At 45.2% G+C, this 24,036-nt stretch overlaps 1 protein-coding gene across 2 annotated transcripts in view; it reads left to right on the forward strand.

Moving 5' to 3' along the window:
* LOC135255125 (zinc finger protein 469) overlaps positions 1-24,036 on the forward strand; it is a 209,904-nt gene that overhangs the window by 129,107 nt on the left and 56,761 nt on the right. The window lies entirely within an intron of this gene.

The raw sequence follows: 24,036 nt of genomic DNA on the forward strand, positions 1-24,036 counted from the left end.
TTTTTTGGTTACTGCCCCTTTATGCACTTTATCATTCTGAGTTGTGAACACTAAAGCTGGGCTGTTCTACTGGTGAAATTATTAGTTTCTGCTGTCTCCAGCTACGCCAGAGCCAAACCACATCAACCCAACAACAAGCAGAATCATTCTAACAATGTTCATTCATCTGTCACATCTACACAAAACAACACAACCCCAGAGGACTGGGTGGGGACGAGGGGAAAAATGCTGAGGTGTGCTTGCCAGATCCGCATTAGAGTTATATGCTGGGAATGTCTTGTCTAGTGAGTACAGATGCATGGTTGCCAGACAGTGAATAATGAAAAGGGGGGGTTTCAGAGCTGCATGTTAGTGAGGGCTGTGGTGTGTTGGTGATTAGTAAGATGTCAGATCTGCATGAAAGTAAATGATGAAGTGAGGTTGCCAGATTTATCTGTCATTGTAGGCTGTGGTCGTGCATATTGAGCGTTTGTGACTGCATTGATTAGCTTGTGTGGTCTGTTGATTTGTTTGTTGGTGCATATATGTGTTTGTTTGTGTGTGTGTGTGTGTGTGTGTGTAGGCGTGTGTGTGTGTCTGGGTGTATGTGTGCGCGCGTGTCTGCTAATGTATTGCGGTTTAAATGTGTGTATTGTGTTTTTATATGTACCTGTTAATGTGAGTCATGTGGTGCTGCTGGCGTGTTTTTTTGCACCTCGTTAATGTGTGTGTGTGTGTGTGTGTGTGTGTGTGCATGTGTTGGTACGAGTGTTGTGTTTTTCTACATGGGTCTGTTGTTGTTGTTGATGTGAGTGCTGTGGTCTTGATGATTTTGTTGGTATGCATTGTGATTTAAGATGTGTTTGTCGGTGTGACTGTGTACAAGATCACACTGTCTTTTTTAGTCCACGCACAAGGCAAAAGTGTCCCATAACTATAACTAGGGCCACCTGTTTCCACTATGTGACCTGCAAGAATTTAAACTTGTATCCTCAAGGGGTCACCACAGGCACTCCAACGAGTGACAGTGTATAAATGGCCAACAGGACGCCGCTATTTTCAGTGGGCGAGATTGGTGGCCGATCGCATCACTTCCTGATTGGTCTCTCGTGCAATGGATACTGGGAATGCACAAGATTTCACAGGTGCCAGGTCTCTGGTTTGGGACACAAAACACGTACTTCTTGCAGTAGCTGCCCTGTAGAATGAGTTAGATTGCAGCATTCTGGTTAGAACGCAGAAACTTTGAGGTATGAAATGATTCCTCACATTCTCAAAATAACTCGCTATAATATGTAGTGTGGGTGAAGTTTTCCCACGTTCCCTACGGCAAACCTTCATCGGAGTTTTGGGATTTTTAATGAGCTTCTTCTTTGAACCTTACAGCACAGTCCTTCAAGGTTGCAGGTTTATGGCGTCATTATTTGTGCTGAGAAGGCCAAAAGTCATTACTTCCGCAGCACAGGCTAGGAGAGAAATCCTGGTTCCCTGACTCCAACTGTGCAATTAAGCGACCATTCATACAATAGAGTTTCCAGTTGCGACATTTATAAACAATTAGTTGATTTAATACGGGGAGAGTCAGGAAGGAAGGTAAACAGGGATGGAAGTTTAAATGCTATGAAAAGCATGTCTTTGAGCCAGTGGTCCTCACTCTTGCTCTTGGAGAGCTGCCAGGTCTGTTTGTTTTTGTTGTCGCTCTGCACTTGAGTGGCACTGCAATTGGTTAGTCGAAGCAGTCGATTTCACAGTTTACTCTGGTCACCTGGTATCTTGGGTCTGAATCAGTCGCTGATCTTAAGGAAAAAAACAAAACACCAGACTCTGTGCCTCTCCAGAACCAGGAATGAGTATCAATGCAGTACTAAGAAAAAAGCATCCATATAAAGCAGAGGTGTCTTATCTTATCTGAAAGGGGCTGGTGTGGCTGCAGGTTTTTGATTTAGCCCAGCACTAAGACACCTGATTCTACTTAAAATCTTGACTGAAGAACAAGGTTATTAAATTAGTTTAATCATGAATTAATTTTTTATTTAACTTTTTTTGTGCAAGTTAAATCTTATGTAACTGCTCTCATTTTTATTGTGGGCATTTACCTTTGCTTCTGACTAAATTCATACCCTTGTACAACATTTAAACTGCAACATGTCCACTGAATTTAATGTGTGATTGTCGCTTGTAGACAACGCTGTCAATCATCATCTGTGCTTAATTAATGTCAATTACTTTATCAACTTTGAATATTGAGAAGGTGCAAATGGAATAATTGCTGGGAGGGGGCTTGACAGAGAGGCTATTGTGACCTCTAGCTGGTGGAGGACTGAAGTACTATGCACGAAAACAAGGGGAAACAAACCCCACCCGTAACCCAGCCAGTGGCTGCTGCTGGTGAGGTCAAGTTAAGTTCCAGCACGGTAGACATGCCTTAGCCTGTGGTAGGTAGGCGGTGTATGACCAGGTTATGCACCATAAACACAAGCATGTTTAAGTGAAGTCTTTCCATTCCCATATATCTGTCAATCAGGGATAGAGTTGTACATTAACTTTGGAACTACTGCTGGCCTAAGGGCTTGTATTGACTGCTGCCCTTGAGATTCTCATGTGTGAGCTGTGTGTTGTGTAGTGAAAGTACAGTTGTCATGGGACACCTTCACACTAGTCTGGTGGATCTTGTAAATCACCCGTGTTGACCTTTGACATAGGCAAACACACCCCCATCTGGGGGGGGGGAGAATGGAGGAAGCGGAGCAGTCTAACCAGGGTTTTGTTTTTGAGGGGGGAGGGTGTGATGAGAGAGAAGAAGGGTTTTTTTTGCTAGGGCTGAGGGGAGGGGCAGTAAGGGTGTTTTGTTCCATTTCTATAGATACTTACATTTTAATGTAAGCCTTCAACCCACTGCTTAATTAACTGCATCTTTACTACAGTATTACTGCAGTAAAAAGTATACGAGCCCCACCCGGAGGCATGCTGAACATCATAACAGGCCTCTGTCAGTCTGCAGGACAGATCTCAGATGCGCTCCTGCTTAGATCAGAAGACATTAAAGTGAGCGTGTCTATGAGGGCGCAGTGGGATGTGGGTATCAGGTCACGTGATTCGCGATCCCACACACCTCCCTAAAAGGCGCAAATGCTCTCATGACGCCACTGAGTTTTATTGTGTGTAATGGTGAAAGGAAAATCTGCTGTCATTTGGCACAGGGCCTCAAGGTGAGGACATTACATTCCACTGCGTATTCCTGCTTGTGGGTTTTTCAGGGGAGTGTGTGTGTGTGTGTGTGTGTGCGTATTAACATACCTCGTTAATGTCTGTGTGCTCGTATGTTTTCTCAGTCAATCACAATGTCTGTTCACACAGGTAAACCATTTTTTATGTAAGGATGTTCACACATGGTGCTATTTCAACCAATAGAAATACCATTACCATTTTATACTTTTGCAAGCTATTATTACTACCTATTATTGTTATTTATGCAGAAGAATAAAAGAAACAAGGCAGGTTACTTGAATAAATATAAAACATACAGTAGGTAGCACTGCTTTGGGGTTTGGCTCATTTAGCTAGTGTGTGCTTTGTGTGTGAGTAACTTTTTAACATTGAAACTGTTTTTGCTGAGATCATATTTCAGCTTGCACAAAGGTGCCCTGTGGGGGACAGTCCATACTATCATAGACACATAGACACATAGCTATGGATCAATGCAGCCACCCTTATCGGTTGGAGAGCCTTTTGAATGTAAGAAAGGCTAAAGCGGAGCTTTATATCTGTATGGTTACTTTAAGGGGATATCTGATTTTGGCACGTGATGAGGTAAGTCTTTACAGAATTCAGGCAGCCCTTCCATTGCTTTTTATTTTCGTAGCCTGAAACTATGAAACTCCATCAGTATGAGGAAGAGACCATTCAGTATATATGAGTTTAAACATATATGAGGCCCTTCACTGGATACGATGTATGTGGCCTGTCGGTACGCATGGAAGTATGCATCCACGAGTCCATTCGCTGCTTTGCACTGTAGGTAAATGGCCCAGTCGTCTCTCGCGTGCTCTCGTGTTTGTGCTCGGGGGCGTGCGATTGGCTGGACCCTCTCGGCGGTTCGGGTCGCATCGTCAGGCGTCGCTCCGAGCCGCGCGGGAGCACTCGGGTGACCTCGGCAGACAGGCTGGGACAGAGCCGGGCCTCTGGGGCATGCGAGGAATGCTCCCGGGAGGACGGGAGAGCGAGAGGGACCCCTCCCTGCCCCCACGACGGCGGCGCCTCTTCGCTCGCGGGCTAGCGCGCGCGAGCCGGAGCGCGGGTTACCCGCCCGCCGAGCTTCGCTCCGAGACGGGGCGGCAGTAAATTACGATTAAAAAAGGCATTCCGCGTGTAACCGCGGGGCCTCGAGAGCTCTCCGGTGCTTTATGAAGGGGTGGAGAGATGGAGAAGAGAGATCGCTGATAAGAGGAAATGGCGAGGGGTAACAGGTTAGTAGCCATTGGCCTCTTTGTAGACTTGACAAACAGGGTGAAGCTCGCCATTAGAGGAAGCTTTGAGGTTGGAATGGGGTGGGGGGTGGAGGTGGGGGGGGCCGGACTGCCATCTGTTTGCCACATGCAACCCTAAAGGAGCCGTGTAAATCACAAACACATTCAGCGATTCAGTGCCACGTTCCGTCTGGCTAAACCGACTCTGGCCATCTCTGCAGAAATTTGTCTCTTTCTCTCTCTCTCTCTCTCTGTCTCTCCCTCTCTCTCTCCTCGGGGCAGAGACACCGACAGACGGATCGGGATAAAATGAAAGATGGCCGAAAGAGATGACAGAGCCGCGAGAGAACGGGACACGGTCACTTGAAACGAAGCCCTCGTAAACACCGACAGCGTAGGCGTTTACGAGGCGGAGTCGCTACAGTGGGCCTTGAGGGTGGGTGGACGGCGACTCGCGTGCGTCGGCGGCGGTGTCCGTCGATGTGAACTTCGTCCCCTGGGACGGCGAGCCTTGCTCACCGCGACCGCCGCCAACAGGTCCCACGGCCCGGCGCGGCCCGGCGCGGCAGACTACGCCGTCGGGGTGGCGTGTGATCTGCGGTTGCGGGGGACAGCGGTCTGAGTCACTTTTTGTTTTGGAGAATGTCAGCACGCAGGCCTCTCCCTGTTTTCCCATGCCCCGTTGGTATTCCCCGCCTCGGTTTGCTTTATTCACGGACGGCAGGTCCTCAGAGAACAGCCCTTGCTACGGAAGGTGGCGGGGAGGTTGGAGGGGGGTTGGGGGAGGGGGGTTGGGGGGGAGGCGGGGGGGAGGCGCGGCCATGGTGAGCGATCAGTGACCAGGAAGGCTGTCTTTCCAGACGCCCCGTTTACAGGAAACAGAAATCAAATACAGGAAATGAAAGGAGGATTGTTTTCTTCTCCAGTGCAGTGTGTTACAGATGAGGTGGAATGGAGGACAATTGCGTAATGCCCTCAAAGAGAGAAGGGCAGGGAGATGGGCCGACTGACAAAGACTGACTTGGGGGAAGCAGGAATGAGACAGACAAGCTTGCAAGCATGCATGCGTGCACCCATGCACACATGCATACTCATATTAAACAAATAGGAATCAGACAGACGGAAAAACAGACAGGCAGGAGCCATGTACTTTCACACACATTGCCCCTTACGCTTGCAAGATAGGACAGGCCTGTAAGCAGAACCTGAGCTCAGTGACACTCTTTCACTGACACCTCAGACATACAGACCTCAGAGTTACAAACTGACCGACCAGTCAGCTGAATATGATGAACCCGGAAGTAGCAGATGCTCCTTATTATAAGACGCCCAGACGATCTTTGTTAACACTAATGCAAAAAAGAGTGAGCACTAAAGAGAAACGAGCCGCACGTTCCTTTGAACAATGGAAATACACCCGTGCGTGTATATGAAATACACCTCTCCTCTAACTGCTTGCTGTGTCTGTCTAAAATCCCTGAGTTGGAAGCAAGTTTCCAACAGAGCGACATAATGAAAGGAAAACACTGGGATCTTGTGTACGATAAAGTGCGCATTTTAATGTGCTTCTCGACACATTGACAGATGTATTTATTCATGTGCAGAAGCCAGAAGCCGTTTAAGTCGAGCTGAGTAGTGAGCAGCTGCCTGTGGATCTGCAGACCGCTGCTCCCCTTCCAGTGTTCCCTCGCCGGTGCCTTGTCTGACGTGGTGAGCACCTTCCATAACTTGTTTTGAACTCGAAGCTTTCTCCGTGCATTCTTCTAGAGCATTTCTCGATCGGTAGCTTTCAGTTCCCCTGCCATCGACACTCATAGTCTATGTTCTTTATGAGAGTACAATGTGTTTTCATTTCTGAAAAGGCAAGACAGGTAGCATTTTTTAAGCAGTTGTTAGCTACGCACCAGTTATTATAATGTAGCATCCGATTATGTCACATCTAAAAACGACAAAGAAAACAAAGAATGTCCTCATGAGATCCCCCTTGCGCTGGTTTGACGATTGATTTTTTAACGGCTAAAATCTGTATAGCTACAAAGAGCATCTTTAAAACGATTAAAGCTAGTTGTTCCAATAAGTTATTAAAATTAAAATAGAATAGAATGAGTGCGTATTGACTTTACTTTCCAAGTTACAAGCATATACCCCCCCCATTCCCAAAGGGTTTTGTAATCACTGAGGTTCTTCTAGACATGTTAATCGCAGCCCAAATGTGTCCTCTCCCTTTCAAACTTTCTGTCTGTTGCCTTTGTTTTTGTGCGCCGTACATAATGATAACTGTTGCGCAGCTTCAGAGTAAATGGTGTGTAACGGGCGAGACATAAAAGAGCAGATATGACGCTTGCTGCAGATTTATTACATGCGGTTTTTTTGCCATTTATTTTCGTCCATTTCTCCTATTTGGAATTGGCAGTCGCGCTACGCTTTCCCGTCACCGCTATGCCACCCACACTCAACCAGAGAGCGTGCATTGGTCCGGCATAGAGTCACTGAAAAAAGAAGTAGCATTCTCTACTCTATAAGTCACGCCATTTATTACGAGAGAATTAGCTCAGGTCAGAGGGGACTCACATCTTTCATTGAAATTATGCCTGGTGAGTACCTAGGGGGTGCTAATTCTGCGCTGGCCGGGGTGATCCGGGCTGACGTAATCCGGCCGGAAAGAGGTCAGTTGTAACGCGATCATAGCCAGTCAATTGATAGCCTTGCCTCACTCTTGTGAAGCTATAGGGTTCAGCCTGCTCTTGTGGGAAGTGCCTTGACTGACTGAGCTACTCAGGGGCACACATTTTCAGGTGCATGCATAGCAACAGAGTAGCCTCTGTGATTTTTGATAGTGTAAGAATTCAGATTCCCTGCAGTAAGAACATCATGTACAGTACCACCCCCCCCCCCTCCCCCCCCTCCATCCAGCAGGGGTCAGTAGCAGATTCCAGTGATACGCCGCAGCACAGGGGCCATATCGCTGGAATCCGTAATCCCGGTGACAGGACCCAGCACCTGTCAGGCTAATGTGCACATGATGGCATAGCCTGTTTCAGATCCTTTGGAGTCTCTTTGATCTTTATGTTCTGTGTCAGTCATTTACAGCTGTTTGTTTTTATAGTGCTGGAATAATGGAATTCTTTAAGAAATATGACCTTGTGCACCATACATCTCAGACTTGGCCTCTCTCTCTCTCTCTCTCTCTCTCACTCTCTCAGTGTTGCTGAACACATGGTGGCCACTCAGACGGCTTAGACCATATTTCTGGAGGTTCACAGCTTTTGTCAGGCAGCCTTACTGCATTAGGCTCTTCATTATGGACTGTTCTGCTCTGGAGCCCCGTGTGGATAGTGCACATTTCTTCTCCAGAGGGAAACAGTGCCATCTGGAGATGTGTTGCTACCCCACTCTGTCACTTAGCAACATGGCCCACGGTGCTGAGGCTAGACAAGGAGAGTTTGAGGCTCGCGTTTCAACGTTTGTGCAGTTGGGTGTGTCTGTTCGTGGACTTGCCTGTGTATGTCTGTTTGAGCATCGTGGGTGTGTGTGTGTGTGTATGCGAGCACACATGTGTGTTTTCTCCTGTCTCCTGGGGGTCGTATCCATGCTGAGGAATTCTTTCCTGGAATTCTCTGATTTTGCCTGCAGCAAGGGTCAGACTACTCTTGCCTTGAGCGGCTTTCTTCCTGCTCCCACAATGGTGTGAAAGTGCTGTGCGGGGGGGCCTTTCGCTCCCAGAATTCCCCGGGTAGAGTCGCCACCTCGGGGCACCTGTGGCGGTCAGAGCCGCCGCGGCCCGGCGCAGCCTGGTACTGCGTTGCCATGGTAATGTGGCATCCACCAAAGGTCGCTGAGAAAGGACTGAGGTGAGGTCCGGAGTCAGGTGAAGTCCCCGCTGAGCTTTTAAGTTCTCGCGTAGGCCTCCATCGCACACGGCTTCGCGTGTTATTCAAGGTCACGTAAAGAGCTGTTAGCAAAGTGACATTTCACAGGCCTCCGCATGGGCACCGCGGCTCACAGAGAACGCTCATTCCCCGGCCCCAGCCGCTAGCGCTTACCGCTACTATAAACCGAAGCACTCGCCTCAGAGTTTGATGTTGGTTTGGACACGTGTTTGACTTATTTTTACTCGTGTAAATTGTTTCATTTGGAGGCGTTAATATCTGCAAGACTTTTTGTTGAAATCTACCAGCATATTGTATGGCTTTCACCAACCTGTTTGTTTTTAGCAATGAGGGGGGTGGGGGGTTACTGTAGAAATCAAAACTCTGATTCACATCCATTGGTTTTAGCTTTTTCTGCGAATGTTGTGGAATTTAGCATTGAATCCAATTATTTATACTGTACAAAGAAATTTGAACAATGATCCAGTCATCACAAATGTTTTGCCACACATTTGAAGTTTCCCTATATTTAGAATAGTATGATTAATGTTTTTTGTTCCCTGATGGTAAAATTCAGCCAATATGCAAGCTGTGGCCAAACTCTGATGGCCTATAGCGAACCCCAAAGGTGACATCATGTCCTTACAATGCGGTTGATGGATAAGGAAGAATGTTCCAGAACATGCAAAAATCACAGCTGGTGGTGAAAAGGAATAAATGTGTCAAATGTTGAGAGCACATTCAGAGAAGCTCCGCCTTTATTGTTGTATGGAACTGCATCTGGAGATTATGAGCTCAGTTCAATGATTTATGACGTGTCAAGTCCTTGGTCCCTCAAACACAGCGATTTCCTGCATTTCATGCATATACTGTACAAGAGTGGCTGTAGGACGTAGCATATGTTATGTTGAGGGAAATTATTTTATTGACATTATTACAAATAGCTGTGATGAATTTGATACGTTTCGCTTATGCAAAAGAAACATGTGCGCAATCTATCAAGAGGGGAATAGATGTGGGGTCTGCAGGAAATTGGGGGGTGTTCCCAGCCTTGGCTCTTCGCCAGTGGATTGGTTTTCACCCTTAACTTACTCTTAATTAACACGGTTTGATTGATCAGAGTGACCCAGTGCCTCATCACTGGGCCATTCCCTCAGCCACAGAAATAAGAAAAATGTGTGCGACAAACGAACCTAATGAGGAATGAAGTCACACGGCGCAGATTTCATCTTGGAGGATGTTTTCCCAGACTTTATTCAATATAGTGTAAAATAAGATTCATTTTCATGCAATTTCTTTCAGATTAAAACAACCTTTTTAGGCTTAACCTCCATCTCGTTTTGATGAAACTGAAGAAAGAAAGAGGAATAAATGAAAAAAAAGAGATAAACATTTAGCTGAAGGGACAGAAATCACTGTTTTTTTGAAAGCGCACACTTCATGTCATTTAATGCTAAATCTCATTCTCGCCTCCGCTTTCATCCTAAGCCAAAAGAAGCCTTTTGGATGCTTTAGAAGAAAAAAGGGATGGAGGGAAGAATAAAGCCGAGAAAGTTCCTGGAGAATATGGCTTGCATTAATGTGGAGATATTGCTTTACCTCATCTGAACTCAATTAGAGGCCTGAGCTCTCTGTCTCCGTGCCAGGGCACAGAGCCACTGTCAGCCCAGATGGGCAAGATCAGGCCACTGACCTGATGGATCTGTCAACATGGCGTCCAGGACAGGACCAAGCCCAGTAACCCCTGGAGGTCAACTGGAACTCTGGGGCAGCCTCTGGAGACCTTCCCTGACAGCAACAGAAAGGTTTATTTAGAAGACTTCGGGCACAGTTGTCCATCCTGCCACAGAGAAGGGAAATGACACTGGTGGAAGATTCTAGAAAACTCTGAACTCTGGCTCTGAAAACTTTGGTTGGCCATCTTTTCTTGTTCTGCAGTAGAAATAGCTGATGTAATGCAGATAGGCTACCAGTCAGATTCAAGGCCTGTGCTGCTAGCTGTACATTCAGCCAATCACATTCAGCCATTGTTGTAAAGTGGCAAATTTCCATCAGAGTGCATGGTGAAATTATGACCTCACTTGCAGTCTTGGGCATTTCAGTGGAGGGCTAAAGAAGAGTGAATGTGATTTCATACATTTCAAGAAGAAGTAGTGAAACAATGCAACACCAACACAATAACATGCCTTTAAACTTGCTATTTTTCTTTTTCTTTATAGTAACCATTTTAATTGATGGAAACATTTGCAGATACTGTGTTCTAGAAGTGATCCCTAGTGATATGGGAAGTGGTTAGGATGTTTTCAAGGGAACCTGGATTTACCTTATCTCTGTTATGGCTTTGAGTAGTCATATAAACTTTCAAAAGCTAAGGTCAACACGAGACAGACCACCAGGTTCAACTCTGGGTTGTGAAAGTAGCTGTTGTTTTTCTTAAACACTATAAGTTCTTTGCCTTGAGCTGTCCTGATTTTCTTTCACCTTCTATTCATGAGATGTGAATAGAAATTCAAGCCTTGTGAGAATCAAGTAAAGGGGTCTGACTAGGCTTGGAGTTGGATAGACTGCAATCCAAAGTTTTGTATTTTAAAAGGTTGGGTAGTGAGAATTTCACTAAGGAAAGAGAAGCTTGCGTTCCCATCTCAGACATGGCAGTTTCCTGCTGGCTCTTCTGTGACGCTCGTGGGAGAGGGATTGACACGCCCACACAAGCATCCTGACCTGGCGCGGCTGGTTTTTCGAAAGGCAGGCATTATCTGCGTCTCCTGTCCCCGTCAAAGGACACGGCGCAGGCGTAAATATACAGTGGCCGTCCCAGGCTCCTCTGGGGTCGGGCCATGCGGCCGCCATTGAGGCCAAGAGCCAATGACATCGCTCCCGACCTCTCCAGAAAGTATTTTTAAGGTCAATTACAGGGCGCTGTGACTTAGGCGGCTGGCCGCGTTTTAAAGCTCCGACATTAAATGTTTATGTAGCGGATCTGGTGAAAGGCTGTTCCTAAACTTCACAGAGGAACAGCAGTCTGAAGCCAGTGTTGAGGGGCCTCCAGAGAAATTTACTCCGGACTGTTTGATGTGTAACTGGAGGTTGTGAGTGTCCTCTGTTTCTTCAGACGACACTCAATGACTGGTGTGTTTCACTGAGGAGTCACATCCCGCCTCAGCCTCTGCACCTGGACCTGACTGCTGCTCTCTGAGAAGACCTATTTATACACAGGTACTCAGAGTCACGTTCCCAGGCACACGGTCACTCCACCGCACACACACACAATCACTCTGATACACCCTGTCACTCCACCGCACACACACACAATCACTCTGATACACCCTGTCACTCCACCGCACACACGGCCACCCTACCTCACACACACACACAGTCACTCTACCTCACACAGCCACTCCACCTCACACACACAGTCACTCCACCTCACACTCACAGTCACTCCACCTCACACACGGTCATTCTACCACACACACACACAGTCACTCCACCTCACACACACACTGGTCCTCACACACAGTCAATCTACTACACACAGTCACTCCACCTCACACACAGGCACCCTACCTCACACAGCCACTCCACCTCACACACACAGTCACTCCACCGCACACACAGTCACTCTACCTCACACACAGGCACCCTACCTCACACAGCCACTCCACCTCACACACACAGTCACTCCACCTCACACTCACAGTCACTCCACCTCACACACGGTCATTCTACCACACACACACACAGTCACTCCACCTCACACACACACTGGTCCTCACACACAGTCAATCTACTACACACAGTCACTCCACCTCACACACAGGCACCCTACCTCACACAGCCACTCCACCTCACACACACAGTCACTCTACCTCACACACGGTCATTCTACCACACACACACACACACACAGTCACTGGTCCTCACACATAGTCACTCTACTACACACAGTCACTCCACCACACACACAGTCACTCTACCTCACACACACACAGCCACCCTACCTCACACACACAGTCACTCCACCTCACAGTCACTCCACCTCACACACACACTCACTTGTCCTCACACACAGCCACTCCACCACACACACACACAGTTACTCCACTTCACAGGCACAGTCAGTCCTCAAACACAGTCATTCCACCTCACACATACGGACATGCCTTCTCAGTTACTGTCACATGAGCCAGATACATCTAACATACAGACACAACCCAGCACCTAATGTCCAACACTGCAAAAGCAGACAATGATGGATTTACTCATCCTATGAGATATCTAAAGAATCGACTTTGCTTTTATTACCGATCACGGAACAGGAATGGGAATAGTAGCTCTTCTTTCAGCCAAGAATGAAGGTATTTCATCGATAATCAGCGAGGAAAAATGAATGTTAGCAGTTCTGTGACCCAGATGCACAAAGACACTACAGTGGGATTAGCTGAAATAGCGCTTTTATTGTACAAGCGCAGCGTGGCTTCCTCTGCAGAGCTTATTTTGGGAAGAAAAATGTAAATGAAGCCCCCTCTGCCTTTCAATTCCTGTTAAGAATACACTGGCCTCTTTAAATGCTCTGTACCTCTTTTAGATGGGGGAAGGGGGACACAGAGGTTCCCTTTCACCTGTGTGCAGGGGGAAGGCAGGGGGCATGCAACAGAGCACACTGTTGAACTGACTAGAGTGGGGAGGGGGGGAATGGTGGGGGGGGGGCATACTGTTAATGGGATGAGATTGCGGGGTTTTGGGAGAGAGAGAGCAGTGTTCTGAGGGAGGGGGGGCTTCAAAAGACTGCAGTGTTCATGGGATACTGGTTCCACTTGTGTCTGGCAGGGAGAGGGGCTATGCGTTGGGGGTGCTGGGCTCCGATAAGGCATTTATATTAGTTGGCAGAGTCGCAGTGATCACACAGACATGTTAGTCTAGTTAGTGGTCAGATTTATAGTGAATGCACAGATATATATTAGGATTCTGAGTCACTGCCAATTCACTGTACCTTTACAGTTTAATGGCAGATTCATTTTTTGCAGTCAGGGTTGCTGAACTCACAGATTTATATAAGCAGTCAAGGTAACTGTGAATTCATTGACAAGGGCAGCAAAGATTTGGGGTCGAATGAAACAAAGTCTGTCAATGAGCTCTCAAAGGAATGTCAGATTTCTCAACAATCCTCTGTTTGCTTTCTTGCACATGCTCATGTGGTCGAATTCGGCGCGGGGAAGATCTGGAACACTGCCCGCATTGTTGACACACGCGGCGCACACGGTACGTATGTACTGTAAAGTAATTAGTGGTGACAGTTATGTAATACAAAGCCATACAGTTTTGATGGAGTCCTCCCCCCCCCTCCCCCCCTACACCTCATTTTTGCCTCAGGGGAGGTGCAGGGGTCAGAAAGGAAAAGGATGAGTGAGAGGCCCCATATGCAACCAGACTCCGGTCACATGCCTTGGCACATGCATGTTGTTGTCATGAGGTGGAACGTATTTCACACATGAAAGAGAGCCCTTGCACGTGTGGCTCCCTTCCCGCCGCGGCGCTCGCTGCTCTTCGCTGGCCGTACGCGGATTGATTTATGGTCATCATCTGCGGGGCTCGGCCCCGTCTGCTCACCTGAGCCCAGGGTTTCCCACCAGAAAGCCTCCCTGTTTGGAGAAGAGAAAGCACACGGCTCATTATCCGCAGTGGGGGGGGGGGGGTCGGGGGGGCAAGTCGGCGGGTGGGGGCCGAGCGGAGGGTCTTTGATCGCGCAATTACGCAGTTTCCCGCCATTCGAGGCCTTTCGAACCCAAACCGATCCGTCAATCAATCGAAGCGCGATCGCGTCGGCATTGTTCCGTGGTCCCGTCGCCGCGGCGGCGGGCAGGGTTTCCCGTAAAGAACACAAAAAATGTTTTTGAAAAACCCACTTGGGGAAGAGGGTGGAAAATTATGTCCTGACCACAGAGAAAAGTTGGGAGACACTTGGAAAATGATGATGGGGGGGGGGGGGGGGGCGTCATTGCAGAATGGAAAAAAATGAAGACTTGTAAACAAATTTATCCTCCGTTTTGCTACATAGATTCTATTAGCTGCCTAAAAGGTTGGCTGCCCGTAGGAGACACCGTTGCAAGGATGGGACTTTCTATCCAGTGGATTTGGGAGAGGTGTCGTCCTGTCTGACAGCTGTAAAGGGTGAAAAGGATAGAAGGAAAATGGAGAGAAATAGATGGAGAAACAAGTAAAAAAAGAAGGGGCAGGAGGGAGAAGGAGAGAGAGAGAGAGAAAAGTAAGACGAGCGGTCAAAATCTAAGGACAGTGATTGGGCACAGTATGTAATGGCAGAGCACTTTATAGCCTAATCAGGGAGGCTATTCCTCTGTGGGAACACACAGTACTAGAGAAGTGATCATCAAAGCCAAAAACTGGGGATTGTTGGCCTGTAGGATAGCTGAGACTAACCTAGTCTCATTGTGAACCGGACGCAACTGAAACAGGGGGATACATCCACGATAAATCTCAATGGCCACAGCATGCTCTTATTCCCATTAGCCACGTTTAATGAGGGATTTATGATATATTTCTACTTTCTTATTTTTTTAGGATACGCTTAATCTGCACGTGAAAAATTGAGATCCAAACCACGGACACGTTTCAGTAGGCTGCTCCATAGCAGTGGGGCTTGGTTTTAAAAAAACAGAACAACTGGACTGCCTTCTTTTCCATTAAGCCATCTAGGGAGGTTTTATGGGATTATAAGATATTGTAAATAAATTGCTGTTAGCCTTTTTAATGTCTTTAGGTTAGAACAACAACTAAAATTAGGCTGACAATTTACTGTGGTAGCCTGAATGCAAATTGCTATGCATCAATGTGATGTGATGCATCATTCATTTTTGTTTTGTTTTTATTATAATCCCAGGGCTCTAGATGGTCTAATTTGTATAAAACAAAACGACTGGACCATTTTTTAATCTAAAAGACAAAGAAATCTCCTAACTTTGCAGCACTTCCAAGATGGATGCTTACTACTGGAATTGCATGCTATACAACTGTTAGAAAATGTATCTTAATCAATTGTAATGCACATGACCTTCGAGATTTGAAGTCACTAAAAATTTTGGTTGAGCACAAATTTTTATCAGTGCTATGACCAAAACAACTGACTGAGACACCTTGAAAATTAAAATATGGGAAAAACAAAATCTGTTCGGAAACAATTTCTTCTGGATTGTTTTAGATAAGAGTGGGGAATTTGATATTGGAGGGCTTAATTACAACTCGTTTTAGGCAAGCTCGTTTATAAATTATTGGTGAAATTTATGTTGGGAATGGGAACATTTTAATGAGCTTGGTTGATGTTGAATCAAGTATATAGGATGGTAGTCAATGGTGTAGTCAATTCTTCAAACTAATTGGCCTCTATATTGAATGGATAGACACCACTTTGCTGAGTTGAATGAGAGTGACATTATTACAGTTTGTTGTTCTTATGAATGATTTTCCTTCCACTGCAGTCTTGTGGAAAGTTAAGGTACAGAGTGACTATTAGCGTACAATAGTGTTTAAAAGGAATTTAGAATTACTGTTAGTTTCATCTATTAACAAATAAATTAGAAAACGAAGGCCATTGGGCAGATGAGAAGGCATGTTTATAGCTTAAAGACTGCCCTTCCAAACCCCTAATTTAGTTGATTGTCGTTCGTCTTCCATTTTATGGCAGGGTTCAGCTCGGTATACTCTGGTGGAAGAATTTTTCTTACCAGCTTCTTTCCTTCTTAGAACTGGAACAGAATAGAAAGCATGATGCAATACGTTGAAAAAATATAGCATATAATATGGTGTGATGAGGTTTTTGTATTTATTTATTTAATTTTATTTTTTGCACTCCAGTGGTAAAAATTCCTCTTTCATAAATTATGTAATTAAAGGCAAAAGTGTTGGGACAGAGACTCATTTTTTTTTTTTTTTTGGCTCTGTACTCCTACACATTAGGTTTGAAATAAAACAATGAAGATGAAGTTAAAGTGCAGACTGTCAGCTTTTGTTTCATGGCATTTATATCCATATTGAGTAATTCATGGATTACAGCCATTTTTATACATAGTCCCCCCATGTTAGGAGAGCGAAAGTATACGAACAATTGGCTGCTCAGCTGTTTCTTGGCCACTGTGTGTCCTTGCATCATTAGATAATGCACAAGAGAGCTAGCAAAAGTTGATTTGAGCTGTGGAATTTGCATCTGTGTTGTTGTTGTCTCTTAACATGCGGACCAAATAAGTGTCAATGCCATTAAAGCACGCCATCATGAGGCTGAAAAATCCGAAAAAATAGGTCAGAGTCATAGCCAAAACATTGGGTGTGTCAAATTCAGTTGTTTGATGCATTGTTAGAGAGCCAGAATGCACTGGTGAGCTCAGCAATAGCACGACCTGGTAGACTTCAGAAGACCGCTGTAGTGAATCAGCATAGAATGCTTCCAGTTGTGAAGAAAAACCCTTTCCAACTGTCAAACAGGCATAGATATGTCAAAGACTACCAGAAAGAGAAGAGCCTCAAGCACAGAAAGAAACAGTTTGGACAGATGAGATGAGTATTGACCTGTACCAAAGTGAAGGGAAGAGGAAAGTGTGGAGAAAGAAAGGAACTGCGCATGATCCAAAGCACCCCCCTCATCTGTGAAACAAGGTGGAGGCAGTGTTATGGCTTGGGCATGTATGGCTGTCACTGGAACTGGTTCACTTGTCCTCAAGAATCCAGAAACATCTTATCTCCTCAGATGCAATCAAATACCTTAAAACTCATTGGACAGTGCTTCACTTAGCAGTAGGCCAGTGACCCCAAACATACTGCTAAACCAACCAAGGAGTTTTTGAGGGCCAAAAGGTGCAATGGCCTTGTCAATCACCCGTCCTGAATCCAAATGAACATGTGTTTCACTTGCTGAAGGCAAAATGCTCCAAAAACAAACAGGAACTGAAGATGGCTGCAGTAGAGGCTGGTGATGTCTGTGGGTTGCAGACCTCAAGCAGTCATCAAATGTAAAGGATTTGCATCCAAACGCTAAATATGATGACTTTAAAACTTGGGAAATATAATAGCAACTAAATTTAAATATTTAGGGTTTTGGCTTGAGGAATGCATGATTTGAATTTCAAATGTTTTATGGCCTTGATCAGTTACTGTAACACAAGGTTATATAGACACATCAAATCTTTTATATCAGTAGGGGAGAGTGGAACAAAAACGCAGGGTGAAATGTAACACAGGTATTTTTAGGTAGATGCATCGATCTTGAACGACATATTTCAGGTTAAACACAGAATTACTGTGTCTTTGTCTCCGATGAACAGCAGGAAAGTTCAATAAATATTTTGGGAGATATTGTCAAAAGTCTGTTTTGGCTATGTGCAAGTGCATTTTTTTACTGAAAGTGTTTTTCGGCTAACGTATTGTGTGTGTATGTCAAGGACTCCAATTGTATGTAATCGTAAGCAGTCTTTTACTGACTAACAGATCGCACAGTTTTGATATTTAGCGTATTAGCTTGCTGTGCTTGCTAGCAAGGCAAAAATGCAGACACCTGACCTGCAGGGTTAAACCGAACGTAGTTGTTAGCCTGTTGTCAGTAGACTATTAATTAACCAGTTGGTTGGATTTGTTCAACTCGACTAGATCTTTGTACATTTATTTAACTCAGTTCTGACTTTAGGCAACGTGGTCGCATCGACTGATACAGCTGTTTGGATCAAACAGACATTAGATGGGAACCAGAGAATAATGTACAGTCTTGTGTTAAATTTTCGCTGATATAGGTAGCCACAAAAAACATTGTTATGGTTGTTATGTGTACCCTGCGCCTTGTTAGTTTTTACCCCAACCTCAGAGTTAAATGTAACATTTCACTCTTGGTATGTTCGGTCAAATTTCTAGTTAGTGGTATGTCCCAGAAATTTCATTGAGGTGTGTAATCATAGCCAAGGGATGTAGGTTGTTTGTATTTTAAAAAAGGATTAATCTATCTCTAGTAATATTTTCAAAATAGAGCCTAATATAAAAACCGTTTGTTATTTCCCCTGCCAAAGACACTTACCTGATACTTACCTGGTATGTACATATTCAGAGGTGCCAGCAGAGTCAGAAATAGGTATGAATCCCAAGGGTCACACACTAATAATGTACAGTATACATTCTGTAGTCCTGTCCAGTCAAAAACCGTGTCTGCAGTGACTACTGCATTAAAGAATTCAGCAAACTTATGTAAGGAATCTGGAGGCCATTCAAAACCAGGCCATTGACAAATATTTACAAACAAGAATGGCAATGGTTGGCTGACAGATAACTACTTTTCGACAGTTTGAGCAAACAGTACTTCTCAGATGGAGAAATCAAATCTTCTGGGCTATTGGCTGATAGATTCCAGATTAGGAGTGGCAGTAACATGTTTCCCTCATCTCTTAGCCCATTTTTTCATATAAGTTCAAGCTCCATTCTAGTTTGTGATAACTTCAATTACAAGACTAGAATTAGAAGATAGTTATCTAATATTAAGAAGGCATCTTAATTGGTAAGTTATCACAAGGCATTTCACTCTGTGATTTTGATTACTTGTATTGATGCAAATTAGACTATTTACTTAGGTTATTAACAAATATGCATCATGTGTGTTGAGCAATGACACTGAAATCTGGCCCTTGGGCCCAGTAGTTCTGCTGATTTTTATTCTTCCCCTCCAATCAGGACTGATTTAAACCTGGGACACCAGGTTAGTTAAATCTATGGCCAATGAGTGACATTCATTGAACAATTAACTACTGGGTAGAAAAGAAGGTACTGGCCTTGACGGCCAGTATTAAGTATTCCTGGCATAGCGCTTCCATTGACATCAGACAGATTTGCAATTTGGTAACTATTCCTGGTATTTGAGAAGCTGGAAACTACTGAACTGTAGACCCATAGAGCTGTAGAACCATAGAACTGAAGAACCAGTACTGTAAATTTTAGCAAAGATCTTGGCAGTATCTCCCGTGTTTGTATAGGAGCAGAGAACCCCTCTTCTATAGCCTTTCTTCTATAACCTTGACTTCCCCCAAAAAATGTATACAAGTTCTACATGAAGCGCACATGGTTTGATGCACACCAGTCAGTGATTTAAGGACAAGAGTGTGTTGTCTGGTTGCCTTTGAATGTTGGAGTGGAGCCAGGGGAAATTATGGGCTGGCTCAATCTTTTGGCAGCCTAGCAAAGCAAAAACAATGTTGCACTTAAGGACTTCCGATTGCCTTAATCAGACGTTGTTAACGCCCTGCATGCATTGCAGTTGCCACTTACCTTTAACTAGTGATTTTGAGTTTGGGTTAGTGTCATTCGCTGTGGAACCAAAAATGTAGCTTCCTGTGTTTGTTGTTTACATGCCAATCACAAGCACATACTTAGTGGGTGTATTACTAGGGGCAAGGGGTTCTTTTGGATATATGCATAGATTGCTGATGTGGCACTGTAGAATTTAATTTTAATCAGTTATTTTTTGAAGTCTCTTTAAAATCTTTAAAAAGCTGTACCAAGCCAAGTACTGAGTGTACTGAGCAACATGTGCATCTATAGCAACCAAGAGAGTGCATATGAACATTTCACTGCCTCTCATTTCATAACACTTCTGTTTGTGCTCTTCTACTATGACAACCTTCTCTGCCAATACTGCATTGAGGCTACACGTATGATGACCATATCCATGTAGTTAATACTGGTGGAGTTAAAGCTGAATGTGTCTTACTCAGTCAAAACGAGGGGACTGTGGAGCTGCTGGGTAGCTCACTTGGCTCCAAGCGACCCCTGTTAGTTGTCTGAGCGCCCGTAGCTTGCTCTCTGTGCACATGTGTTTGATTGGGTCTCCTCTGCTTTGTTCTGAGCATGTACAGCTTGTGACTGCGTTATGAAAGAAGCAGCTAGCTGACACCAGTTGTTTCGGAGGAGAACCGTGAGTTCTTTCCTCTGCTGAGCTGGCAGCAGGAGCCATTGACAGCATGACGTTACATTACATTTATTTGGCTGATGCTTATATCCAAAGTGACATACAGTATGCGCACACCAAAGGTCATTGGAACAACTACAAAACACAGGTCCGATAAGGTACAATACTCATTATGTAACAGTTATTCATAGCCATGAACACAGTTAGCATAGGCTAGGTCAGAGTGTAATGTTAAGTCCAACTAGGAGGGATGACAGCAAGCTACAACATCAAGATAACAATACAAGTGCTGGATGGAGGTGCATGTCACATGAGAGTCATACAGGAAGTGCTTGTGTAACATGAAAGTACTACAGGAACAAAGTAGACCAAACGAGAAACATTCACCTGGATAGCAGGGTAAATGGTAAATGGACTGCATTTATATAGCGCTTTTATCCAAAGCGCTTTACAATTGATGTCTCTCATTCACCCATTCACACACCACCGGTGAAAGGCTGCCATGCAAGGTACCAATCAACTCGTTGGGAGCAGTTAGGGGTTAGGTGTCTTGCTCAGGGACACTTTGACACGCCCAGGGCGGGGGATTGAACCGGCAACCCTCCGACTGCCAGACAACCGCTCTTCCTCCTGAGCTATATCGCCCCTGCATAGCAGGGGGTACAAGTCGCCCTGTTTCAGCAGAGCAGAGTGGTCGAGCTGGCATGTAGGATTGAATCAGGTTCTGTAAGTTGGCAGGGGCTGTCTTGTTGGCTGCAGTGTAGGTGAGGGTCAAGACTTGGAACCCGATCCTGGCAGCGACCGGTAACCAGTGGAGTGATCTCAGCAGGGGAGTGACGTGAGAGAATTTAGGAAGGTTGAAGACAATTCAGGCAGCAGCATTCTGAATCATCTGTAGTGGCTGTATGGCACAAGCTGGCAGGATTGCAAGGAGGGAGTTACAGTATTCAAGATGGGAGGTCACCATAGCCTGGACAAGTAGCTGGCATGAGCGCACTTGTACATAGTTTGCAAATTGAACGTTCCAAATTCGGGTGGAACTGGAGATGCCAAATTGAAAAAAAAAAACATAAGAGGACTTTGATGCTGTTGCCAGGATATTATCGTGCACTTTGGGTGGTCAGGAAATATCCACAGTATTAGATTATAAAAAATGATTTCCATTCTCATTATATATTGTGGTTATCAACAAGCTTGTGTACAAGTTGCGGGATAAGAATTCTTTTATTTTCTATATTTAATTTAGATGAACAAGCTCAGAAAGGAAAGCAGAGCACACCTTACAAGGGACTTTTGGTGAAATAGCAGTGTATTTCCTGCTGGTGGTTTTAACAGATTATTTCCTTTTTAGCAGTGTGTGAGAGTGTCTATCCTGCTGGGGCTTGTTTCAAAAGGTATTTCGGGTTGAAGGTGTGACAGAGGGTGTTTCCTGTTCAAAGTGTGTTTCTCATGGAGTTTGTGGGATGTGACAACCCAGCACGAGTTTCTGTAGTCTGTCAAGGACAGCACATCCTCAGCAGTGCTGGTAGTGTGTCCAGGCCTGTAGCTGTGTCTCTGTTTGCTGAAATTAAAGGGAAAGTGAGCGCAGTACTTTGAATACAAGCTCGAGACGAGCACCCGTCTTGGCCCCCTACAGAGTCAATAAATCAAATGGACGTCATAATAGGTTTACGACACACAGGCAGTAATTAGAGACTGCGGTGGGGGAATGTGTGTGAGCCTGAGCCTGGCTAATTCAGAACAGGCTCACACTTTCCAAATGAACCCTGTATAGCAGCAGTAAAGGGAAAAGGCCTGGGGTTTCAAGAGTAAATAAACATACAGTCAGCTGGGGTCTTTTTAAGCGTGTGTCTGAGAGAGATAGAGAGGAGTGTGTGTGCTTGCGCGTGTATTTGTGTGTGTGTGTGTGTGTGTGTGTTTGTGTGTGTGTGTGTGTGTGCGTGTATGTGCGTGTGTGTGTGTGTGTGCGTGTGTTTGTGTTTCATGTGGTAGTGGTGGGTCTTATTGATTGACCACACCCCCCTCCAATTTATTATTGAGGAATCCCCCTGGTGTGAGAGACAGATTGTGAGCAAGATAATATTTTCAGTATTATAATATTCTGATATTACAATATTTTTTTAAATGATAATATTATCATAATTACTATAATGTTTATACATTAACATTTGTATGCTATACAATACAGCGTGGTTAGTTATTTTGTATACCATTTGATATGCACTACATGGCCAAAAGTATGTGGACACCTGACATCCAACATCTCATCCAAAATTATGGGCATAATATGGAAATGGTCTACCCTTTGCTGCTATAACAACATCCACTCTTCTAGGAAGATTTTATATTAGATGTTGAAGCATTGCTGCAGGGATTTGCTTACATTCAGCCTGAAGAACATTAGTCGGGATGGGCATTGATTGGGTGACAAGGCCTGGCTCGCAATTGCCTTTCCAATTGATCCCATGTTGGATGGGGTTAAGGTCAGGGCCACAACATTCTTGACAAAACCACCTTTATATGGACCTCACTTTGTGCCTGGGGGCATTATCATGTTGAAACAGGAAAGGGCTTTCCCCAAACTGTTGGGGAAGCGCAGAATTGTCTAGAATGTGATTGCATGCTGTAGAGTTAATTGCTTTCACTGGAACTAAGGGGCGTAGCCCAGACCATGGAAAACAGCCCCAGACCAAGGGGTGTCCAAATACTCTAGTTCAATATAGTATATTCTGCATATGTTTTCACAATACTGCTGCAATTGTCATGCCAAGAAACCATTGTAATTTTAATTGACTTCTAGTTAATACCTTTTGAGAAGCAATGCTTTACCTCAGAAAGGGACTGACCCTGGGTGCAGGTAGAGCTTGGTAAAGAGATAGCTTTACCTTAGAACAGGAGTGACATTTAGCTGCTGGTAGACTATGATGATGGGTAGCTTTAGCTTAGAAAGTGGATAACACCTGGCTACTGGTAGGATTTTTGTAAAGGGTTAGCTTTACCTTAGAAACAGGTTTGACGCTGGCTACAGGTAGGGTTTTTGTAAAGGGTTAGCTTTACCTTAGAAAGAGGTTTGACCCTGGCTACAGGTAGGGTTTTTGTAAAGGGTTAGCTTTACCTTAGAAAGAAGTTTGACCCTGGCTACTGGTAGCATTTTTGTAAAAAAAAATAGCTTTACCTTAGCAAGGGGACTGACCCTGGCTACAGGTAGCATTTGGGAAGGCAGGACATTAGCCCTGCGTGACCCCGTGACCAAGGTCACCCGTTTCTCCTGCCCCTGGCCGACTGACCCACACTGGCCTGGGAACGTCCACACTCCTGGGTCCACACGGCGGGGCGAGTACACATCGCCGGGCCGCTAAGTCCACAGTCCCTGGGGTGGCCTGAATTTGCACTGGTGAGACCATCTGTTTGTGGGTGCAGGGGAGGCGGAGGTGGGGGGGCATGACACACCAGGGTGCGATGGCCCTAAGTCACGCCCCTCTCGGTGCTCCGCCAGGGCGCCAGGGTCAGTGTGAAATTCCAGGGGAGTCCCCTCCCCCTTTCTGCATCTCCTGCATTGTGAGACACTCTGGATAAGAGCACCTGCTCTGTAAAATAACTACGGAGTAAAATAATGCCATTTCCGTGACTAGGAAGAGGCTGCAGTCATTCTCGTCTGCGTAGCTCTGGTACTCTCATCTGCGCAGCTCTGTCACTCCTCTACCTGCAGAACATTTTCTTTCCTCTGCGGTGTGACAGCGCGTGTGTGTGTGTGTTTGTATGTCTACGTGTGTGT

Source organism: Anguilla rostrata, chromosome 5, assembly GCF_018555375.3.
Source record: "Anguilla rostrata isolate EN2019 chromosome 5, ASM1855537v3, whole genome shotgun sequence".
NCBI lineage: Eukaryota > Metazoa > Chordata > Actinopteri > Anguilliformes > Anguillidae > Anguilla > Anguilla rostrata.